General features: G+C 39.4%; 1 pseudogene; it reads right to left on the reverse strand.

Annotated features, from left to right (window-relative positions):
- Positions 1-12,511: 12,511 nt before the first annotated feature.
- Positions 12,512-13,430, reverse strand: LOC127677543 (vomeronasal type-1 receptor 44-like; annotated as a pseudogene).
- Positions 13,431-14,026: the final 596 nt, after the last annotated feature.

The following is a 14,026-nucleotide window of genomic DNA, read 5'->3' on the forward strand; positions in this document are numbered from 1 at the left end:
GACTGCCCCACCTGGGGATCCATCCCATATGCAGCTACCAAACTCAGACAATATTGTTAATGCCAAGAAATGGTTATAGAAAGGAGCCTGGTATGGATGTCTCCTGGGAGGCTCAGCAAGAGCCCTACTGATACAGATGGGCATGCTTGCAGCCAACCATTGGACTAAGATTGGAGGTGTTTGGGGAAGGACTGAAGGAGCAGAAGAAACTTGCAACACCATAGATAGAATAATATTAACCAATCAGATTCCCCAGAGTCCCCAGGGACTAAACCACCAACCAAAGCACACACATTGAGGGACCCATGGCTCCAGCTGCATATGTAGCAGAGGATGGTCTTCTCAGGCATCAAAGGGAGGTAAGGTCCTTGGTCCTGTGAAGGTTTGATGCTCCAGCATAGGGGATGCTAGGGCAATGGGACAGGAATGGGTGAGTGGGTCGGGAAGCACACTCATGGAGGCAGGGAAATGGGTGAGATGGGAGGGTTGGAGAGGAAATCAAGAAAGTTGATAACATTTGAAATGTAAATACCTTTTGATTCATGTTCTCCTATATTTCTTTAAAAGATTTATTTATGTCCATCTTGTAATCCTCCAATAGCATCATGAAATGTGATTTTTAAATCCAGAGCTTGTTTTTCTGGTGTGTTGGGGTATCCAGGACTTGCTGTTGTCAGAGAATTGGGTTCGGATGCTGCCATATTGCCTTGATTTCTGTTAGTAACGTTCCTATGTTTGCCTTTTGCCATCTGGTTATCTCTGGCGATAGTTGGTTCTGTTGTCACTGACTGGTACTTGAAACACCTGTGAGCCTATAAGGCTATTTCCACACCTCTGGATGGCTAGGTTTTACCTGGCACAGATTACTGATGGGCTGCCATACTCTTGGGTGCTGTTGGAGCCCTGGTGTGCCTTGCCCAAAGCAATGTTATACTCAGGTTGTCTCTGTGTACCTGGTGTTGCCTGTGTGGTCTGTCTGTCCAGGAGAAAATGGGGTACAGAGCTAAACAAAGAATTTTCACCTGAAGAATTTCGAATGGCTGAGAAGCATATTAAGAAATGTTCAACATCATTAGTCATTAGGGAAATGCAAATCAAAACAACCCTGAGATTTCACCTCACACCAGTCAGAATGGCTAAGATTAAAAACTCAGGAGAAAGCAGGTGTTGGCGAGGATGTGGAGAAAGAGGAACACTCTTCCACTGCTGGTGGGATTGCAAGTTGGTACAACCACTCTGGAAATTAGTCTGGTGGTTCCTCAGAAAATTGGGCAGTTCTAGAGGACTCTGCTATACGACTCCGGGGCATATACCCAGAGGATTCCCCAGCATGCAATAAAGACAAATGCTCTACTATGTTCATAGCAGCCTTATTTATAACAGCCAGAAGCTGGAAAGAACCCAGTTGTCCCTCAATGGAGGAATGAAATACAGAAAATGTGGTATATTTGCACAATGGAATACTACTCAGCAATTAAAAATGATGAATTCGTAAATTTTTTAGGCAAATGGTTGGAACTGGAAAATATCATACTAAGTGCAGTAACCCAATCATCACACACATGGAATTCAGTCTCTGAGAAATGGATATTAGCCCAGAAGCTCTGAATACCCAAGACAAAATTAACATATCAAATCATTCCCAAGAATAAGGAAGGAGAGGGCCCTGGTCCTGGAAAGGCTTGATGCAGCTTTGTAGGGGATTACCAGGACAGAGAAGTGGGAGGGGTTTGATTGGGGAATGGGCAGAGGAAAGAGGGCTTATGGATCTTATGGGGAGGCAGGAACTGGGAAAGGGGAAATTATTTGGAATGTAAACAAAGAATGTAGAAAAAAAGAAATGTTAATGAACAAAATAACCAATACAATTTTTTTTTTAAAAAGGAACTTTGTGATCATACCCTCATCAGTGTCTAAGGCTTTTGGCAGTTGCCTTATGCCAAAAAAGTGACCCAGTTCTGCAGGGACCTCCAGGTGAGGAGAGATTACCAGGCAACCTTTGGGCCTTCATCTTCCATCTGTTAGCCACTATGGTAAAATCCGGGAGCTGTGGAAGAAATTTAGACAAAATCTGAGTAGCGTGCATCTTTGCAGCGATGTTAGTTCCCGTTTGCTTGCTTGCTTGCTTGCTTTTAATCAGGATCAGCTCAAGAAGGAAAGTGGGGGATTTTTTGCCTCATAATTTGAAAGTGCAGCACATTATAGTGGGGATGACATTATAGCAAGAACATGAAGCAACTGGTAAATTTCCACATTTGAGTAGCAGAGGGATGAATGCTGGTACTTAGCTGCTTTCTCCTTTTTACCCAGCCCATAAGCGAGATTATCCAGCATTAGGTTGGCTCTTCCCACCAAAAGAAAGCTTGTCAAGAGGCATAGTCACAGATGTGCCTAGTTAGGATTCTAGTGGATTCTGGGCTCTTAAAGTTGACAATACTCACTATCATACCAATGACCAATGCAGGGCTGCTGGTCTGTGCCAATCCTGCCAGGATCTGGAAGGTTCCTTCCCTTCTTCATGTCATCCTGAACAGTATTTGTGAGACAATGCACAGGAAAGCCACAAAAGCAGAGGGATAATGGACTTGGGCTTTTTACCTATAGGAAAAGGTACCTCTACTTGTGAAATTTCTGAGGAGGCCAGAGCAGCCTGAACAGGGCTAAGGAGAGGGCTGGACAGACTCTGGTACACCTACCTACCCAGCCTCAGAGATCTAAGGAGGGAATTACTGAGAGAAAAGCTATTAGTTTTCTTCTGTTCCCTCAGCCTGAGCACAAAAAACAGAAAAGTTGGCAGTGAAGAAATCCAAAACCTGATGATTTTTCACTAGTGTCCCTAGAAGAGTAATTCTTCTCCTGGGCAGTGTGATCCTGTGAGCACCATCTGGTGAGAATACAGTCTGTCCTTTCCCAACTTGCTTAGGGAGCACTCACTGTGTATAAAACTCCTACTCACTAGTACATAATTCCTCAACAGCCTGGAAAGTAAACAGTTCCTTCCCTGTTTGACAAATAAGTAGCAAGTGTTCTTTAAGGTTAAAATTGTTCGTGGTTCCATCTAACAGAACCAGGCTTAGCATACATTCTGATCTATCATAGACCTCTGGACCTTAAACACTATTTTAGACTAGTGGCTACACCCTAGTTTCTATAAGATGTCAGCTATCTGAGACGTACTACCTAGGATATCTTAGATAATGGACAGAGATAGACTCCAAAGAGAGAAAGAGATAGAGCACAAAGAGGGAAACAATTGGATCATGTCAGTAGATGCAGACGAGCCATTTGTAAAAGTCTAACAACTTTTCATAATAAAAGGAGGCAGGAATACATGCACATACTTCCATATGATAGTGGCTATATTTGACAAATCTTTAGTAAATATTGTACTACATAGGGGAACCTCAAGCATGTCCACTAAAATCAAGAGTAAGAACAGGGTACTGCCTTCACTCTTGCTTACCACAATCATTCATGGCTTAGCTAGAACAAGGAGTCATAAGAATGAGACAAGGGAGGTAGAAATGAGTCAGGCTATTTGCAGCTGTGTACCTAAGAGAACCTAAGAACATTTTTGGCCAAATAAATCTCAAAAAAGGAAGAGAATACACAAGTAAATCTGTGCAGCTTTCCAGTGTAGGGATAACAAAGCAGTCGAGAAATAATCCCATTCACAAGAATTTTAAACAAATGAATAAGTAAATAACATTCCTTGGATTAAGTCTAACCAAGGAAGTGAATAAATTTCACAATGAATACATTTAAACTCCAAAAAGAAAAAAGAAAAGAAAATCTTAGAAGACAGAAAGGACTCCTCATGTTCCTGGACTGACAAGATCAATGTTGTGTAAATGGGTCTGCTACCAAAAGCAACCCACAGACTAGATGCAATCCTCATCAGAATTCCAAAGCTGCTCCTCATAGAAACAACAAATATATCCAAGGATTTGTATGAAAATCATAAGATTAGGCACAGTGAGCCCTTAGAAATACAAATGTTTTCAAAGTCAAGGCTAGAGATCATTCTCATCAGTTAAGAGCACTAGGCACATGTTAAGGGATTCCAGTTCAGATCATAGTATCTATGTAGGGATATCAAATATCCATGACTCTAGCTCTGCAGGATCCAGGAACTGCTTCTGATCTCAATCAGGCACAAGCAAGCATGGTGTGAACATACACATAAACAGAAAAAAAAATGCCTTACAGAAACTTTGTTATTTTATGAAGTCCCATTTGTCAATTCTTGATCTTAGAGCATATGCTATTGGTGTTCTGTTCATAAACTTTCTCCCTGTACCGATGTCCTCAAGGGTCTTCCCCAGTTTCTTTTCTAATAACTTCAGAGTGTCTGGCTTTATGTGGATGTCCTTGATCTATTTGGATTTGAGCTTAGTACAAGGAGACAAGGACGGATCAATTCACATTCTTCTGCATGCTGACCTCCAGTTGAACCAGCACCATTTGTTGAAAAGGCTATTTTTTTTCCCATTGGATGTTTTCAGCCTCTTTGTCAAGGATCAAGTGGCCATAGGTGTGTGGGTTCATTTCTGGGTCTTCAATCCTGTTCCATTGATCCTCCTGACTGTCACTGTACCAATACCATGCAGTTTTTAACACTATTGCTCTGTAGTATCGCTTGAGGTCAGGGATGCTGATTTAGATTTAACATTTTTGTTGACTATAGTATCTATTTCTTTTATCTTCAACCCCTGAGATTTTCTCTTCCATGTGCTGTACTCTATTGGTGGGGCTTTCCTCTGAAGCTTTTGTTTGACTTCTCAAATACTTCCAGTTTTGTTTCAGTTTGGGTTTTCTTTTGTGGTTCCATTTCAATCCTGTTCCATTGATCCTCCTGCCGGTCACTGTACCAATACCATGTAGTTTTTAACACCATTGCTCTGTAGTATTGCTTGAGGTCAGGGATACTGATTCCCCCAGAATTTCTTTTGTTGTTGAGAATAGTTTTAGCTATCCTGAGTTTTTTGTTATTCCAGATGAATTTGAGAATTGCTTTTTCTAACTCTATGAAGAAATGAATTGGGATTTTGATGGGTATTGTGTTGAATCTGTATGTTGCTTTGGCAAAATGGCCATTTTAACTATATTAATCCTGCTGATCCATGAGCATGGGAGATTTTTCCATTTTTTTGAGGTCTTCTAAGGCAAAGGACACCAGCAAAAGGACAAATCGGCAACCAACAAATTTGGAAAAGATCTTCACCAACCCTACATCACATAGAGGGCTACTATCCAATATATACAAAGAACTCAAAAAGTTAGACCCCAGAAAACCAAATAACCCTATTAAAAATGGGGTTCAGAGCTAAACAAAGAATTTTCACCTAAAGAACTTCGGATGGCTGAAAAGCATCTTAAAAAATGCTCAACTTCATTAGTCATTAGGAAAATTCAAATCAAAAAAAACCACTGAGATTTCACCTTACACCAGTCAGAATGGCTAAGATTAAAAATTCAGGAGACATCAGGTGTTGGCCAGGATGTGGAGAAAGAGGAATACTCCTCTACTGCTAGTGGGGTTGCAAACTGGTACAACCACTCTGGAAATCAGTCTGGCGGTTCCTCAGAAAACTGAGCACATCACTTCTGGAGGATCCTGCTATACCACTCCTGGGCATGTACCCAGAGGATTCCCCAGTGTGTAATAGAGATACGTGCTCCACTATGTTCATAGCAGCCCTGTTTATAATAGCCAGAAGCTGGAAAGAACCCAGGTATCCCTCAACGGAAGAATGGATGCAAAAAAAATGTATATATACACAATGGGTATATACACAATGGGTATATATACACAATATATACACAATGGGTATATAGACACAATGGGTATATATACACAATGTGCTATATATACACAATTCTAATTCAGCCATTAGAAACAATGAGTTCGTGAAATTCTTAGACAAATGGAAAGAGTTGGAGAACATCATACTAAGTGAGGTGACCCAGTCTCAAAAGATCAATCATGGTATGCACTCACTAATAATTGGACATTAACCTAGAAAATTCGAATACCCAAAACATAATCTACACATCAAATGAAGTACAAGAACGGAGGAGTGGCCCCTGGTTCTGGAAAGACTCAGTGTAGCATTATGGGGCAAAACCAGAACAGGGAAGTGGGAAGGGGTGGATGGGAGAACAGGGGGAGGGAAGGGAGCTTATGTGACTTTTGGGGAGTGGGGGGGCCTGAAAAGGGGAACTCATTTGAAATGTAAATAAAAATATATCGAATAAAAATGCTGTCTTTTTTCCACTGGATGTCTTTAGCTCCCTTGTCAAATATCACGTGATCATAGGTATGTGGGTTCATTTCTGGGTCTTCAGTTCTAGTCCATTGATCTTCCTGATTGTCTCTAACAAATGCCAGACAGTTTTTATAACTATTGCTCTGTAGTAGAGCTTGAGGTCAAGGATAGTGATTTAGCCAATATCTCTTTTGTTGTTAAGAATAGTTTTCACTATCCTGGTTTATTTGTTATTCCAAATGAATTTGCAGATTGCTCTTTCTAGCTCTATGAAGAATTGATTTGGAATTTTGATAGGGATTGCATTGAATCTCTAGATTGCTTTCAGAAAGATGGGCATTTTTACTATATTAGTCCTGCCAACCATGAGCATGGGAGATCTTTCCATCCTCAGATCTTCTTTGAATTCTTTCTTCAGAGGCTAAAGTTCTTGCCATACAGATCTTACACTTGCTTGGTTAGAGTCACATCAAGGTATATAATATTATTTCTGACTATTGTGAAGAGTATCATTTCTGTAATTTCTTTCTCAGCTTGTTTATCCTTTGAGTAGAGGATGGCTACTGATTTGTTTGAATTAATTTTATATCCAGCAAATTTGCTGGAGTTATTTAACAGCTTTAGGAGTTTTCTGGTGGAATATTTGGGGTCACTTAAGTATGCGATCATATCATCTGCAAATAGTGATATTTTTACTTCTTCCTTTCAAATTTGTATCCCTTTGAACTCCTTTTGTTGTCTAATTGTTCTAGCTGGAACTTCAAGTACTATATTGAATAGATAGGGAGAGAGTGGACAGCCTTGTCTGGTGCGCATTTTAGTGGGGTTGCTTCAAGTTTCTCTCCATTTAGTTTGTGATTGGGTATTGGTTTGCTGTGCATTGCATTTAATGTTTAGATATGGGCCTTGAATTCCTGATCATTCCAAAACTTTTAACATGAAGGGATGCTGAATTTTGTCAAATGCTTTTTCAGTATCTAGTGAAATTATCATGTTTTTTCCCTTTGAGTTTGCTTATGTCGTAGATTACACTGATGTATTTCCATATGTTGGACAATCCCTGCATCCCTGGGCTGAAACATACTTCTTAAAGTGGCCAACTTGCATGCCAAGCTTTTGGAGAGATAATGGTGACATCTGCTCCAGTGTCAACTATTCCTTCAATCTCAAAATTGCTTACTAGTATGCTAAAATTTGGTCTTTGATCCTCTATAGAAGTTTGCCAAAATATTCATTGTGGGCTCCCTTTGAGGCTTTTTGAATTGTCTATAGAACTTGCCTCAGCCCTGTCTGGTCTCAGAACATCTGTTTTTAAAGCAGTGATGTTTAATTGTCCTGAGGAAGAGAACTCTCCCTGCCTGGCACTGGGGCATGCAAGAGCCCCGCCCAGGGAAGTTTTTTTGGAAGGGTATTGCCCCATTTGTCAATTGTTGCTCTGCATTCCCTAGTCAAATGTTGGCATTTGCCACATCTTTGACATATTCCAGAAGGTATGGTCCCCTTTTGGTGTTACTTTGGTTTTTCCTGCAGTTATTTCTGAGATGACACTGCTTATCACAATAAAGACATTTGAAATCTTGGGTTATCTCTAGGTGTTTAATGGCAGCTTCTCCTATTGCATTCATATCAGGCAAGCAAGATCCAACAAAATTTGTATATCTAATCCACTCCTCTATTGATGCTGACCAGGCATTCAGGTGTCGGATTACTTCCATATGTTCAGCATTCCCCATTTTCAAAGGCTAAAGACTCAAAGATTGCCTTTCTTCCCGCTTAATCTGATACACTCCTTTCCACAGCTGAGTTAGCCTTTGTAAAAAGTCAGAGAAGGTTACTTTTCGACCTTGTATATCTTGCCTAAATGGTTCAAGTCTTTTCCCCGATTCTATGGCATTGTCACAGGCATTTAAGGCTGACAATCAACCTAATACCAGAGTTTCTTCATCATATACATTCTGCACCTCAGCAAATCCACCTTCACAAAGCAGGTGATCTGTGGAAATCTCTCTACCCTTGGCTATACTTTTTTCATGCTATCTCCCTTACCTCACCTTTCTACCATAAGAACTATTGTAAATTTGCAGCAGGTTCTAGTATTGCTCTTGCCATATCTTTCTAGTCTTTGGGGATTATTCTATTTTTAATAGTTTAAAAAGTCAAGATTTGTTTTACAAATGGTGAATGCACTCCAAAATTAGTAACACTTTCCTTAAATTTCCTCAGTTTTTACATCCATGTGTTACCGAATTCCTGATAATCCTTTGGATGATCATTGATTGGAGGTCTTTATTGTATATTAACTGGATAGACTAAAATTGTATTTTTAATAGCCTTTGGTTAGTTTTCTCTAATTTTATCTTCTGTCTCTACCTGATCATTTTCCTTAATTAGAATTTTAAATTTCTCCCTTAAGGACTGTATCCACACTTCATATCTCTCCTTTTGCTGCTTGTCCTGTTCCTTGAATTCTGTATTATCTGTTCAAGCTTCTGCCTCCACAGTTTGATTTTTCTCTTAATATTGAAATTCTGATAATCTGCTGTCTATTTTATTTTGATTGATTAATTTTAAAAGGTTAATCTCTAAGTCTTGATTACAATCCTCATTATTTTCTCTTTGCTGCTCAGTCTGGTCTCAGCTATTATAACTTTTGTTCTAGCATCTTTTCTCGCTCCTGCCTCCCACCTTCATTTTCATCTTTCTGTCTCTTGTTCTGACCTATAATTTCCCATGTCTTCAATTCTAGTGTTTCCTCTAGGCCAGGTTGCCAGGTTGTCACAAATTTCTCTTACTCTTGTTCATGCTGCTCTATAATTTCCTGTATCTTCTGTTCTAAGCCCTGCTTTCATAATATTAGCTTCTCTTTATGTTGTAAGGTCTGATATGGCAGAATCTGCCTTATTTTGATTTTCTAGCATTAGTAATCATTCTCTAGACTTTGCTTCCAAATTTTACCTCTATCTCCTTGTTCTTCAGTCTGATCTATGAATTCTTGAAATCTTTCTAGCATTTCTTCCAGCTCCTGTCTCCAACCTTCATTCTCCTCTTTCTCTTGCTTATTTTAACCAATAATATCCTGAACTTTTGGTTCTAGTGTTTCCTCCAGGCAATGTTTTCAAGTCTTAACCATTTCTGTCTGTTGCTCAGACTCATTTATGAACTTCAGAAATTTCTGTTCTAGCTTGTCTTCCAGCGTCTGCCCTTTCAGTTCTAGTGTTACTTGTAATCTCTTTTCTAAGGCAAGGTACTTTTTTATCTAGGTCCCTGTCTTTTGAGGAGATATAGTAAATCAAGAGAATAAATATTGCAATACCTGTAAATGATAACATGTCTATGTCCTTAAATTCATCCCTATCAAACCATTCAAAATATCATCACATAAAGCCCAAATGATATTTATTGTGTTTCTCATCTTTAAGTATCAAAAGGTTTTTTTTAAATATATATCTTTTTATATCATTGTATCACCTGATCCAGAGCCCTTTGTACCTTTACCAACTTTACCTCCCTCTACTGTTCGATTCAGAACACTGCAGTCCTCTGTGATTTTTTTTTTTTTTTTTTTTTTTTTTTTTTAATTCGGGCATAGATGCCCAGATCACTTCACTGTGTCTGCCTGAAAACTACCTCACAGGTAGTTGTATTCCAGGGTCTTATGTGCACTGCTTAAGCTCAGTTCCAGGCTGGGATGATGCCCCTGGCCATAGCTCTCTGCCTGGGATACTACTAAAGCTAAGTATCCTCTCTGCAGTTCTCCTTAGACTATTCAAGCCCAGACACCTTTCAGTTCACACTGTTGCAGCCTAGATCACTACCCAAGCGATATTTGTGTATTGAAGGGCAGTAAACTTTTATCTCAGTTTAGTTTAGTTCTAATCAATAAGATGGGTGCCAATTTGTTGCAGTAAAATCTCCAATCCAAATTGGCACATGCATAGAAAACACAACTCAATTAATATGAATACAATCTAAGCACCTAGGTTGGGCAGATCTACCACTACACTATTATATTCCCCAGCTATGAGATCCCATATAATGTAAGGTTTCTCCAGTCCATGGTGGTCTGCTCAATTCTCCTTCTGCCTTCTTGTCAGTAGTCCTCTCTTCTCCCCCTCTCCTCCTTCTGCCTAAAACTTTTCAGTTCCACCTTCCCTTCCAATGCCCAATCACTGGCTCTAGCCTTTATTCTACAAGTTAAATGGGGATAAGGTTCACAAGAAGTCACCTGTGTATGTGATTCACTCCTCCTCCCAGATAGCCCCACTTGGGTAAGTGGAGTTAGAATCAAATTACAAACAACGCCAGAGCAACCCACAACATATACATATATATATATATATATATATATATATATATATATATATATATATATATATATATTATATATATATATATATATTTCTGCAACAGGGTATTCTTGTATAGCCTAGAACTGTCCTGGAACTCAATCTGTAGACAAGGCAGACCTAAATATAAGAGGTTCTGCTGTGTCTGCCTCCTGAGTGCTATGATTAAAAATTTGTGCCACCAACACCAAGCTTGTTTTAGAATTTTTAAAAATATTTTTATTCTTATTTTTATGTTTCATTTGTGCTGGTGTGTAGTAATGTAGACTCATTTCTGTCACTCGTACTGACCTTGAACTCGCTATTCTGCTGTTTCAACCTAAGAGTTCCAGACTTGTGTCACCAGGCCCAATACTGCTTATATGTTTTATACAACTTACATTTGTGTGGTTTCTTCTTCTTCCTACATTCTTGATGTCTTGAGTGGTATCTCGTGTTATGTAGTTAAATCTGATTCCATTTGTTGACACAAAGCCTATTTGAGGCTTTCCTCAAAGTGAAGACAGAACACACAACAGATCTTCTCCAATCTTTCTCAGTTATTTTCTATATTATATGTAAGTGTTATCACTGAAATCACTAGATTCTAAGCATGGTGGGATGTATGTAGGTGACATTTCCTTACTTTGAGTGACGGATAGCAACTTTACTGTGTAAAGTGTGCCTCTGGGTATGTTTAGCATTGTGAAGTGTGTTTCTCTCTGAAAGTGTTAAACTGTGTGGACTGTGTGGCTTAGTTTGTGCTCCCCTACATAGTATGCTCTAAGGAGGTATTGGTCTAATCTCAACTATGCAGGCATGCTACAAGTGACTTTTCTTCTTACTAAATCTAAGTATCTGTGACTAATTTACTATTTGAATTTGGATGTTATGACCCCATGTAAAGTACTTTGTATATGAAATATATCAATTTGATTCCTCTAAGATCTGTCCTTTGTAATTCACTGTTTGTGTCTTTCTGGCAGGGTACATGTTCAAGTTTTTCCTGGTGGACTAAGTCTGACATTCCTCAGTATAGGGAGAGTGTGATCTGATCTCATATCCTGACACCACCAGACAGTGGCTATGCCTAACTTTCACTATTTTAAATCTGGCTACCTGAGCATCATTGTGCAAATGACAGTGTGGTTCTCTGCATATATTTCCCTCTCTCTCTCTCTCTCTCTCTCTCTCTCTCTCTCTCTCTCTCTCTCTCTCTCTCTGTGTGTGTGTGTGTGTGTGTGTGTTTTCTGGACCATGTGATAATTGACTCACAAAACAATGTCTGTTCATGTATTTTGCCAAATATAAACAACTGATGCAACTGAATTGTTTGAACTGTCATAGCTATCACATACTTTAAATCATGGAATATGCCAGAAAGATGGGTCAGCAGGTAAGTACCCTACTTACTTGAAGACTCAAGGTAAATTTCTAGCACACACTGGGTGGCCCAAAAGTGCATATAGGTCTAGCTCCCGAGTACCTGACACCTCTGATCTTTATGAGCATCTGCACTCAAGCAAACAAACATACACACACACACACACACACACACAGAGAGAGAGAGAGAGAGAGAGAGAGAGAGAGAGAGAGAGAGAGAGTGTTAAAACTTAAAAACTATCCTTCTTAGGAACTTAAAAGCAATCTATGGACCCAGATCAATTGAGAGTCCTCTCACAAATTTCCTTTGAAAACTACTGAGAGATAGAAACTTCATGTGATATCTGATAGGTCATGTGGTTTAATTTTCTTTTATCTACCTGTCATACACACACAAAGGAAACAGATTTAGCAGGGGAAAAGGTACTTTCATATATCAATTTAAGCCATATAATGTTCCTACTATGCCATGATCTATAACTCTGATGATGACATATTAGATTATACTCAGGGTCCATACCCATAACTGCATAATCAAATATTTAAGATTCTGATACATGTTGACCTCAAAAACTTAATTATATGTTTTTCATTGCAAATAAACACAAAAGGCCTGACTGTAGAATAACTAGGGGACACAATGATTTGGACACTGTAGAATATTGAGCCATCATTGAACTTCATCCTTGAGTAGAAGACAACAGTGTCCAAGATATAGAAAACCACAAAGAAGCTCATGAGCAGCATGATGGTCCTGGTGGCCCTTTGCTCTGGGGAGGCTTTTGAAGAAAGGCTGGTGCTATTAAGGTGCTGGGCCTGCTTTCTGTGCATCCATAGGAGAGCCACCATGAACCTCATAGACAGGACCATGATTCCTATAAAAAAGGCTTCCCTGATGGCTGTCTGTGTGAAAACTATGTTTTTTTCTGGAGTAACTCATGTGTAGAAGTGATCAGGACTGGGTAACATACGTAAAATTATCTGAAGTCAAATTGGGAAAAGCAATAATCTATAAGAAGGGGTGACTGCTGAAAGACAAATAGAGAACACAGAGGAAAAGAAAGGCACCTGAGATGTGATGGGAAGATTTATGTTTAAACTTTGTTGCTTCTAGGACTAAGGGTGATGGTTCAAAAGATATTCAGCAGACAGGAAGTACAAGGGGAGAGTCCCCTTAAAAGCCTGTGCAAAAAGATAAGGGTTTGGCATGTGGTAGAATCCCATCTCCCCCAAGACATAAACATGTCCACAGCTGTGAGTCCCATAGTTATAAACAGCATTAGTTGGGTTAGTGACAAGAATGCAATGTAGAGATCAATGGGCTCAGTCCTGTTCCCACCAAGGAGCATGAAGAGTTGGGCAAAAAAAGGACTCTGTTAGCTGAGATCCCAACATTCACTTCAGAGAACAAGGTGATTATCAAGTTTGTGTCCATTTGGAGTGAGTTGGCTTTATTCACTGTATGTGGGTAGGAAGCAAGTAGCAAAAATCTGAGGAGAAAAGAGAAAAATCTTTATTATAAAACTTGGCCTTCACAAATCTCAACCAACACCTAGATGCCAACAAAATATTGAGTCATCATAATTCCACCTCAACAATCTTAGCTCCATATCATATCACCTCAAAGACATTCTCATTGTCTCCACTGTCCTGGTGCTTTCCAATAAGTTCTGAATTCTGTGTACCATTTTGGAGCTACCTCCCAATGTAAACATTCTTGTATACTTAACATTATCATGACTTCTAAGAATCATTCCCTCTACTGGTCCATGGTTTTTGATTTATTCTGGGACAAGAGATGCATCTCACGTGATTGTCAGAAACACAATAGTATTATATATCTCATAAAATGGAATAGAGAACATTGCACAAAACTAGAAATGTCCCCTCTTGTAGGACTCTGTCCTCACAGGTTCCAGGTGCACAGGGTCTCTCTCTCTCTCTCTCTCTCTCTCTCTCTCTCTCTCTCTCTCTCTCTCTCTCTCTCTCTCTCTCTCTCTGTGTGTGTGTGTGTGTGTGTGTTTGTGTGTGTCTGTGAGTGTCTGTGTG

Source organism: Apodemus sylvaticus, chromosome 2 (genome assembly GCF_947179515.1).
Source record: "Apodemus sylvaticus chromosome 2, mApoSyl1.1, whole genome shotgun sequence".
NCBI classification, from domain to species: domain Eukaryota; kingdom Metazoa; phylum Chordata; class Mammalia; order Rodentia; family Muridae; genus Apodemus; species Apodemus sylvaticus.